General features: G+C 50.0%; 1 long non-coding RNA gene across 1 annotated transcript; it reads left to right on the top strand.

The window, feature by feature from the left end:
- The first annotated feature begins 7,502 nt into the window (after positions 1 to 7,502).
- Positions 7,503 to 10,502, top strand: LOC138417159 (uncharacterized). The gene is made up of 2 exons (XR_011248005.1): positions 7,503 to 7,627; positions 10,327 to 10,502. It is a non-coding gene; the product is annotated as an uncharacterized lncRNA (long non-coding RNA).
- Positions 10,503 to 11,090: the final 588 nt, after the last annotated feature.

The following is an 11,090-nucleotide window of genomic DNA, read 5'->3' as shown; positions in this document are numbered from 1 at the left end:
GATAAAAGTGAAAGAGTAGTCCTTTGAGGGAAAGTAAGGATGGGAGGAGGCACAGGAGAAGTTTCTGAAATGCAGGAAATGCTCTATAAACTGAACTGGGCTGTGGCTACACAGATGGGTTCTCTCTGAAACTAATCACGCCGAAAGCTGAAGATGTATGCACTTTAAAATGCATTGCCAAGGACTTCCCTGGCAGGCCAGTGGTTAAGACTTTGCGGTTCCAAAGCAGAGGGTGTGGGTTGGATTCCTGATTGGGGAACTGAGGTCCCACATGCTACACGATGTGGCCAAAAAAATAAAAAAGCATGGCCAACTGTGGCAATGTCTATCAAAATTACAATCACCCAGACCCTGTTAGTAGTTTACCCTACAGGTACTTCCCCATGTTACAAAATGATACTGGTGGACATTTAGATTGTTCTCTTTTTGCCATTACAGTCAGGGCTGCAGTGAATATTCTTGTACAGTCTGATGAATTTTTCCCAAAATAAACACATCCTGTTCAAGAACCCAAAATTACCAGCACCCTTCCTCAATTTTCTTTTCGTTTATTTGTAAATAACCTGACATTTATTTAATTGGCAGAGTCACATAGGATCTTAGTTCCCTGACCAGAGATCAGACCTGCGCCCCCTGCGGTGGAAGGCTGGAGTCTTAACAGCTAGACTGCCGGAGAAGTTCGAGAACATCATTCTGTTTTAATGCTCTTCATAAAACTTAGACTGTTTCTTCCCTGCCCCTCCCTCCCACCCACACCCACACTCTGAAAAGCACAAGAGCTTGGTCGGCGTCTCCAGCACCCTGCAGAGGGGATGCATGTAATAGAAAGTCAATAAATACCTATGAAGTAAGAGAATGAAACAAGAATGAATGAACTTGTTTAATAGTTTAGATTATAGAGTTGTAATTTCCATATGGGTTCAGAAGATAAGGACCTGGGTTTGAGCAATTTATAAAAAGCCAAGAGGGTAAGGAAAACGATGCTCCTGTTCAAAGATGCTCAGAAAGCAGGGCCTTGTGCCTAAGGCCCAAGCAATAGAATTGGTCTGGAGAATCAGAACCTCTAACAAGCCTAGCCTGTACCAAATATAACATGGATCTGAATTCTAGAATTAACTGCTTGGTGTAGAAATCTGGGACTGAAAAACCAGCCCAAAGAAATGGTTCTGGAACTGCCCTTGTAACGTTCACTTCTACTATGCAGGGCACACCTTCCCGCTGAGATGAGCTCACAAACAAACATGGCAAAGCAATGAGGAAACCTAAGATGCACCTGAAGTGAAGTGAAAGTCGCTCGGTCGTGTCCAACTCTTTGAGACCCCATGGACTACACAGTCCATGGAATTCTCCAGGCCAGAATACTGGAGTGGGTAGCCTTTCCCTTCTCCAGGGGATCTTCCCAACCCAAGGATCAAACCCAGGTCTCCCGCATTGCAGGCAGATTCTTTACCAGCTGAGCCACAAGGGAAGCCCAAGATGCATCTGAGAGATGCAATACATGCTACAATCTGCAAGGACTTAAGGTATCAACTTTAAACACCTGAGGAGTTGTCCTGGAGCAGAGGAAGTCTATGGGCTTCCCTGGTGGCTCAGATGGTAAAGAATCTGCCTGCAGTGCGGGAGACCTACATTCGGTCCCTGGGTCAGGAAGATCCCCTGGAGGAAGAAATGGCAACCCACTCCAGTATCCTTGCCTGGAAAATCCCATGGACTGAGGAGCCTGGCAGGCTACTGTCCGTAGAGTCGCAGAGTTGGACACGACTAAGCGACTTAACTAAGAGCAGAACAGGCTTCTTTGGTGGCTCAGATGGTAAAGAATCTGCCTGCAATGGGGGAGACCCAGGTTTGATCCCTGGGTCTAGAAGATCCCCTGGAGAAGGAAATAGCAACCCACTGTAGTATTCTTGCCCGGAGAATTTCATGGACAGACAAGCCTGGTGGGCTACACCCCATGGGATCACAAAGAATTGGACACAGCCAAGCAACTAACACTTTCTTTCAGGAGCAGATCAATGGTGCTGTTACAAGGAAGCAGCATTTGGAGACCACACACAAAAGGACTTTCTCAAGCTTGAAGCCAATCAGCAAAGAAAGAGGCTGCCTTAGAAGAAAGTGAGCCTGCCAACGCGAAGAAGAATCAAGGAGAGGTTGCAACAGGGCTTGAGGCCTTGGACTGAACAACTTCTGAGGTGTGTTCCAACCTTAGGACTCTGTTGCTGCTGCTGCTGCTAAGTTGCTTCAGTCGTGTCTGTGTGCGAACCCAGAGACGGCAGCCCACCAGGCTCCCCCATCCCTGGGATTCTCCAGGCAAGAACACTGGAGTGGGTTGCCATTTTCTTCTCCAATGCATGAAAGTGAAAAGTGAAAGTGAAGTGGCTCAGTCGTGTCTGACTCCAAGCGACCCCATGGACTGCAGCCTACCAGTCTCCTCCGTCCATGAGATTTTCCAGGCAAGAGTACTGGAGTGGGGTGCCATTGCCTTCTAGGACGCTAGGGTTCCAGAATTTTAGACCTTCTGGAAGTTTTGTTTCTTAACAACCATCCTCTCATCCCAACTAACCCACCCGCTGAGTAGCCAGCATGGACAACCTGAAGTTTTTTGTTCTGCCTCTCTTCCCAATGTTACAAGTACAGAGACAAGACATATATGCATCTTGGTTTAGAATCCTGGGGTGTTAGAACCCTGGGTCATTAGAACCCTGCTAGAGTTCTGGGTCCAAAGACTTGAAGCAAATATGCCAAAATGTGCAATGGCTTGTTTTCTGTACTTTCCTGTATCTTTTCTGGGCTTCTCAGGTGGCACTAGGGGTAAAGAACCCACCTTCCAATGCAGGAGACATAAGAGATGTGGCTTTGACCCCTAGGTCAGGAAGATCCCCTGGAGGAGGAAATGGCAACCCACTCCAGTATTCTTGGCTGGCGAATCCCCACAGATGGAGGAGCCTGGTGGGCTACAGTCTATGGGGTCACAAAGAGTCAGACATGACTGAGCAACATAGCATAGCATGCACAGAGCGCCTAACAGCCCTGGGAAGGGCTGTCAGGGAGAGCTGGGTGTCAGGCTTTCTAGCCCGTGGCCCTGGGTCCCCAGACCCAGGTGGCCCTGGACAGGCCAGTCGTTGCCCTCAAAAACTGATATGCTGCCTGCCTACCCCCATTTATACCAGGGAACCTTGAACCTAGCTAAGAGTGGGAGGGGAGAAGCAAGAGTCAGGAGAGTAAAGGGCTGAAGGAAAGACTGAAAGTCTTGGATGTAGGGGAGCTGGAGCTGAGCTGGGCTTAGGGGTCCCCAGTTCCTCTGCACCAAAGGCCTCAGATCAGCAATTGCCAAGAGTCCTGGGACCCACAGCTTAGTAGTGGCCAGACCTGGAGGCAGGACTATTTTGGGGAGATTTTCATGAGAAATGAGCTGATGGAGCAAAGCCCAAAAAGGAAAGGAAAAAAAAAAAAAAAAAAGCTGGCCTCTCCTCTTCTAGCCGAAAATACCAGTGGGATCTGAGTATTGAAGAAAGCAAGGGTGGGAAGGTAGGCAGAGAGGATGAGTTTGGAACCCCATCCCAGCCCCCAATAATATCTGCCACCAGTGCCACCCAGTGCCTGGAAGTCCTTCTCTGGATAAAGACATTGAAGGACTCTGTTAAGGAGGGAGCGTTAGTTGCTCAGTTGTGTCCAACTCTTTACAACCCCCATGGACTGTAGCCCACCAGGATCCTCTGTCCATGATATTTCCCAGGCAAGAGTGCTGGAGAGGCTTGCCAGTCCCTTCTCCAGGGGAACCTCCTGACCAGAGGTTGAACCCAGGTCTCCTGCACTAGCAGGCAGATTCTTTACTACTGAGCCACCTGGGAAGCCTTAAGGAGGGAGGTACATGAATTCAACTCAGTATGCATCCGACAGCTTCTCCTCTGTGGCCAGGAGGGGAACACAACACTGATTGTCCAGGAAAGGAGTGACATAGAAGAAAGACGTCAGAATGGAGGAGCCTGAGGGATAAAAGATTGTAGCACGTGCTTTGAAGGCACCACGCTGGGTGGTGGTGGAGAGGGTAATGGAGGTGTTAACTGTTCAGACTGGTCAGGAAGGGCCTCTCTGAGGAGGTGACATGTAAGGCAAAACCTGAAGGATAAGAGGGGAGCCAGCCAGGCGAAGACCCAGGAGACAAGATTCCAACCAGGAGGAATAGTAAATACAAAAGCCTCGAGGCAGAACATAGCTTGATGTGTCTGAAGCCATCGCAAGGCTAGGGCTGCTGGGGAGGGAACTTGGGGAGTTTTATGAGGTGAGGTGAGACAGGTAAGCAGGGGCTGGATCACTGGGAATCTCCGAGGACTTTATTGCAAGTGTGAAGGGACGGGGCAGGAGAGTAAGTGTTGACGTTTAAATTATGATCACTCTGGCAGCCATATGGAGAAGGGACTGGAAAGGGTGAGAGATGCCACGGGCAGGCCAGTGAGGAGGCTGTGGCAGCCCAGGAACAGAGGAGGGGTCTGGGCGGGGAGAGGCACTGAAGACAGAGGACCAGGATGGAGAGCATGAACCCAGACCAAAGCCAGAGCAGCCACCCGGGCATAAAGGGAGCTGAGGCTGCACAGAGCAGTTGGGACTGGATCAGGAAGAGCTTCAGAAGCCAGTTTAGGATTCAGTGCTTTATCCCGCAGGAGTTGGGGAGTCATCAAAGGCATTTTTATTTTATATTTTTCATCAAAGAGCTCTGAGCAAGGGCATCTGACAGTGTGGCTAGAGTTATGTGTTCACAAGATCCCCACGGCAGCTGGTGTGGAGAACTGGCTGCAGGGGCGAGACCAGGGCAGGAAGACTGACTTAGGAGGCGGCTGCCATAAGGGTCCAAATGCGAGGGGGTGAGGCCCAGAGAGGGGCCTCTACTCTGGCACCCTGGGGGTGGACAGTGGGAGGGGGGAGCTGCTCATCCCAGGCTTGTCCCCTGTCCTGGGGCCCTGGGCAGCTGCAGAGGGCCCGAGTGGGCCCTGGCTCTGATGCTTCAAGCAGAAAATAGGATGAGGACAGCCAAAAGGTATCAGGGCTGTTTATCCGGTGGAGAGACGCCTCAGCATGGATTTATGGCCAAAAGGTTACTGGGGGGAGGGGCTGCGGGACCAGCTGTCCCCCATCTTCACAAAGGGCAAGCAAAGGAGGGGACCATGGCCTCCATGGCAGCAAGAGGGAGAGAGGTTAGACAGATGAGGAAGACATCCGGACAGGCATCAGAGGCTGGAGGGGCCCTTCAGTGACCATGCAAATCCTCTCTCTCACTGGACAGCTGGGGAAACGGAGGCAAGGAGGAAGAAGCAGGTCCTTGGCCAAAGTCACAGAGTGAATGAGAAGTGAATGAAAGCTGTGGCTAGACCCAGAAGCACAACCTTTCTCTTTCATAGACCTCAGGGGTCTCCCAGAGTACTCCCCAAGCCCCTTCCTTTGGCAGCCGCTGAGGCATGTGGGGAACGTGACCCTCCCAGAGCCCCAGTGAGTCTCAGTGGTTCCGACACTGGGTGGGAGTCTTCTGTATCCCTCAAGGATCTTGGTCTTTCTGTGTTACCCTGTCTCTCTCGGCCCGCTGAGACTCTATTTCTCTGTCTTGGCCTCTGACTCAGTCTCTGTGGAGCTGAACTAGCTGGACCAAGCTCCCACCCCCAGGGCCCCTCACTGGTAGAGTACCCCCCGGAGACAATGCTCGGGCCCAGTGCCCAGGCGGGAACAGGTGACAGCAGCTGTGGGTCTATCTATAGCTCCCTTGCCCTTCAATTGTTCCCGACTTCAAACAATGGTTGGGCCCTGGATTAGAGACATCCCCCCACCAGCCCTGCTGAAATGGATCCTGGGGGCAGGAGATGAAGCTCACAGGGGCCTCTCTGATCTCTTGTGTCTACTTCTGTCTGGCCCTCCATGTACCTACCTATAGCTCTGAGCTCTCAGGCCTTGCTGCTCAGGGGCTGAGTGAGTAAAGGGCCGGTGGATAAGGGACAGGGTGTGTATGAACAGCAGACTGTAGATGGGCACGTGAGTGACACTGACTTTCCCTCCTCCTACCTTGGTTGACAGATACTCATGGGCACGGGGATGCCAGTTCCAAGAGGGCAGAGACCTCGGCTTTCTTGCTCTTTGCTGCAGCTCAGCCTGAGCCTGACCATGGCAATGCATCTCTGGCTTCGGCCCTTAGGAAGAGCAACAGTGTGGTGCGTAGTGAATGGGACCTAAGTGTGAACAGCAGTTGGGAGCAGTGATGAGGAATACCTTGTCTGATGTCAGACTGCCTGGGATTGAATCCTAGCTCTGATCAATTACCAGCAAAAATACTTGACCTCTTAACAATGGCTGCTGCTGCTGCTGCTGCTGCTGCTGCTGCTGCTGCGTCACTTCAGTCGTGTCCGACTGTGCAACCCCATAGACAGCAGCCCCACTAGGCTCCTCTGTCCCTGGGATTCTCCAGGCAAGAACTGTGGAGTGGGTTGCCATTTCCTTCTCCAATTCATGAAAGTGAAAAGTGAAAGTGAAGTTGCTCAGTCGGGCCCGACTCTTAGCGACCCCATGGACTGCAGCCTACCAGGCTCCTCCATCCATGGGATTTTCCAGGCAAGAGTACTGGAGTGGGGTGCCATTGCCTTCTCCATAGGATTCTGATGAGCACTATATAGGTTAGAACATCTGAAGTGTTTAGAACAGTGCCTGGCACATAGTGGAGACTCACAATGTGACATGTGGGTTTCCTCTCATAATATATTACGGTAATTTACATTACCGTAATTTCAGGATATTTCATTGAGTGAGAAAAGTGAGGAGCGGAGAGGACTAGGTGGCTAGAGGCCAGGAAAGGGAGAGACTGGTATTTTACCCTTGTGTATCCTTTTGCACCTTTGAATTTTTTTTTATTGAAGTATAATTGCTTTGCAACATTGTGTTAGTTCCTGCAGTACAACAAAGTGAATCAGCTACTTGGATCCATATACCCACTCTCTGCCGCCTCCCTCCCACCTGCCCCAACCCACCCCTCTAGGCCATCACAGAGCACCAAGCTGAGCTCCCTGTGCCATCCAGCAGCCTCCCACTAGATATCTATTTTACACATGGTGGTTGTACCTTTGAATTCTGAATCATGTCTACCTGTTTCTTAGTGTTTGCTAAATGAATAAAGGTCGCCTCCAAAATATCAGTCCTTGAAAAACCAAGCCCCTTCTCTGCCCTTGGGAAGGGCCTGGGGGAAGGCTGGACCTCAGAGTGTGGACTCAGTGCTCTCAGCCCTGGGTCTGAATCCCTGGGATGCCCCCTATCCTCCACCCAAAGGTGGACAAGGTGTATCCATGAGCACGTGGTAAGCCAGAAGGAAGGCTTCCCAGTTTCTAGGACAAGCAGCAGGGGCAGAGGGGGCAGTGGAAAAAGGCTCCTGCTCTCTTCCCTGGCCCCGCCCCCCAACTCTTTAGCCCAGGCTATTCTTAGAACCCAGATAATGCCAGCAGTTGCTGTGGCTCATATCAGCTTCCAGAAACACCCAGCCCTAAGAGGCCCAGCACTGCCCCCCTGCCTGGCACGCTGGCCTCTCTGCCAGGTAGGGGTGTCCTGCTCGCTCTGTCCACCGCGTCCTGCAGGCCACACACATTCTGGCCATGGCTGATAGGTAAGAGGACTGGCAGGTGGGCCCCTCCAAGACTTTCCTTGCCAGGCACCTGGGTGGAAGTAGGAAGGGCTGAAGGACACTCTAGGGTGTGAGCTGACCCCTGGAGGTCACCATCCACATAGTCTGACCCAACCCCAGCCTCCAAACTATGCTCAGCATATGAATGAGAGGGGTGGGGGCTTTGGACCTGGGTGAGCCCGGTGTAGGAGAGAGGAAAGAGCAGCAAGAAGAAAGCCTGGGAGGGTCAGTGTATGGAGGAGGGGTATTGCTGTTGCTAAGTCACTTCAGTCGTGTCCGACTCTGTATGACCCCAGAGACGGCAGCCCACCAGGCTTCCCCGTCCCTGGGATTCTCCAGGCAAGAACACTGGAGTGGGTTGCCATTTCCTTCTCCAGTGCATGAAAGTGAAAAGTGAAAGTAAAGTCACTCTCGTGTCCAACTCTTCGCGACCCCATGGACTGCAGCCTACCAGGCTCCTCCGTCCATGGGATTTTCCAGGCAAGAGTACTGGAGTGGGGTGCCATCGCCTTCTCCGATGGAGGTGGGGAGAAGGGGATAAAAAGAGGAAACTTGGCAGAAGAGGGTCCCATAGATATGGCTCCAGAGTCAGACTGTTTAGGACTTCCCTGGTGGCCCGGTGATTAAGACTCCGCACTTCCAGTGTAGGGAGTGTGGATTCAGGCCCTGGTCAGGGAACTAAGATTGTACATGTTGTGCAAAGTGGCCAAAAAAAAAAAAAAATTCAGAGTCAGACTGTTCAGCTCTGCCACGTACTTGCTATGTGAGCTTAAGCAGGTAACGTTTTTTTTGTTGGAGCTTCAATTTCCATCATAAAACTAGCATAATCTTATTCCACTGGATTGTTATGCAGAGGCAAGGAAATAGGTTTGTAAAGAGCTTAGCCTGTGTCTGACATATACATACCCTTTGTAAATGTTTGATGACAGTGTCATTGGCCCCATCCAGCGGGCAATGATTCTTTTTCAGCTTTGCCTCTGCATGGATGAGGCTGAGCACGTTTTAGGACCACCTCTTCAAATTGCTGCTCTACCATTCACAAGCTAAGTGACCCTGAGCTAGTAACTTAACCTCTCTGAGCCTCGGGATCCTTCTCTGAAAAATGGATATACAAAGAGTACCTGCCTTAAAATGTTGCTGAAAGATAGAAATCAGCGGTCCCCAACCTTTCGGGCACCAGGGACTGGTTTCATGGAAGACAATTTTTCCACAGACCTTGGAAGGTGGGGAAGATTTGGGGATGATTCTCACAAAGAACGCGGAGCCTAGATCCCTCGGGTACGCAGTTCACAGTTGCGATCGCATTCCTATGAGAGTCTAATGCTGCTGCTGACCTGACAGGTCAGAGCTCAGGAGGTAATGTGAGCAATGGGGAGCGACTGTAAATAGAGATGAAGCTTTGCTTGCTCACCCACCACTCACCTCCTCCTGTGAGACTCAGTTTCTAACAGGCCATCGTCCCATATCGTGGGGTGCTGGGGGCTGGTGACCTCTGCTACAAATGAACCAGAGTGCTTAGCCCATGGTAAGAGGTCAACAGTGTGAACATACCAGCCCTACAGTGATAAGTATGTCGAGGTCATCTAGTGGGGAGGCCTTGCTGGGTCTTCCACTCTTGGGATGGAATCTGAGATAGTGTCCAGGGCAATCAACGTTCTAGAAGAGACATCTTTGTAGGCCTAACACAGAGGTCCCAGAATCTTGTAAGACCACAGCCACCCCAAAATCCAGGCCCTCCCTGGGGTCTCAGGATCAGGACAGGCTTGTCCCAGCCTACATCAGCTTCCTGTTTCATTGCATTCAACAAACAATCTCTGATGCCCTCCAGGTTGGGACTGGTTCTAGGCTTGCTCCTAAGGTCCAGGTATCTGTTTTTGGAGTGGCGAATGAGGGAAGAACTCTCAGAAGACCAGTTAGAGATGGATGGATGGATGGTGGGATGAGGTTGTGGTTATGCCTTTGTGATTATGGTCCATCAGCTTGGGGTGAGGGAGTGAAGGGCAGACAGAGGCTCAACGAGTTAGGCTTGGAAGCCAACCCGAACGGTCTATCCTGGGAATCAAATGGTCTGCCCTGGAGATCGTGGGGTCTGTGGGGTGACCTTGTGCTCCCTCACATCTCAGGGTATACTGCCCACCTCTCTGTGAATCTAGACTTTGCAAACTTAAGGGTGAGAGGTCTCCTTTAGGACAGCCTGCAGGGATTTTTTTTAATAGGTTGAAAATATTGTTATTAAAATGTCTCTATTTTCCTACCTAGCACTTGGGGTCTTAAAATTCACTTTTCACTTGAAATTTTTGAGACAATTATAGAGTCACAAGCATCTATAAGAAACAATACAGGGACTTCCCTGGTGGTCCACTGGCTAAGGGTCTGTGTTTCTAAAGCAGGGGGCCCAGGTTCTATCCCTGGTCAGGGAACTAGATCCCTCAAGCCACAACTAAGAGTCGCATGTCGCAACTAAGAACCAGCACAGCCAAATAAGTAAATATATATTTTTTAAAACAAAAATAATTTTTTTCAAAGAGTCAAAAAAGAAATAAGAGAGAGAGAGATCCCCTGTATCGACACTGATGTAATCCCCCGAGTTTATTCAGATTTTCCCTGTTTTACACCCTGTGTGTATGTGTGTGCATGTACATGTATGTATTAAATTCTGCGCAACTCTCTCATCTGTGCAGATTCAAGGATCTACTACCACAGTCAAGATATTCAACAGTTCCAACAACACAAAGGTGCTCCCTTTCATAATCATACCCTCCTCCCTCCCATCCTTAACCCCTGGCAACCTCCTGTCACCCATTTCTAAAACTGTCAATTCAGAAATGTTATATAAATGAAATCATACAGTGGATAATCTTTTGATATTGGCTTTTTTCACTCTGCATAATTCCCTGGAGCTTAACCCAAGCTGTTGCTTATATCAATGTACATGCATGCTCACTTGCTTTAGTCATGTCTGACTCTGTGCAACTCAATGGACTGTAGCCCACCAGGTTCCTCTGTCCATGGGATTCTCCAGGCAGGAATCCTGGAGTGGGTGGCCTTCCATTCTAAGATAGATCTTTTATAAAAGTGAAGTAAAAATCTTTTATGGAGACATCCTTGGTTGTTCAGTGGCTAAGACTTCACACTCCCTATGCAGGGGGCCCGGGTTCGAACCCTGATCGGGGAACTAGATCCCACATGCTGTGACTAAGAGTTTGCATGCCGCAACTAAAGATCCCCTGTGCTGCTACTAAGACCTGGTGCAGCCAAATAAATAAAAATAAATATTTTTAAAAGAGAAAGTCTTTTATGAAAGCTGAAGTAAATCCAACTTTCAAAAAGTGGGGGATACTTGTATTAGGATTCAGTCACTTCCGAGTATTTTAGACCCCCATCCTAGAGACAAACAGGAGGAGAGTATCTAAGGAGTCCCTGGACCTCATTTAAACTTGCAGAC

The sequence above is a fragment of the Ovis canadensis genome, chromosome 13 (assembly GCF_042477335.2).
Source record: "Ovis canadensis isolate MfBH-ARS-UI-01 breed Bighorn chromosome 13, ARS-UI_OviCan_v2, whole genome shotgun sequence".
NCBI lineage: Eukaryota > Metazoa > Chordata > Mammalia > Artiodactyla > Bovidae > Ovis > Ovis canadensis.
This window is presented reverse-complemented; position numbering and strand designations above follow the sequence as displayed.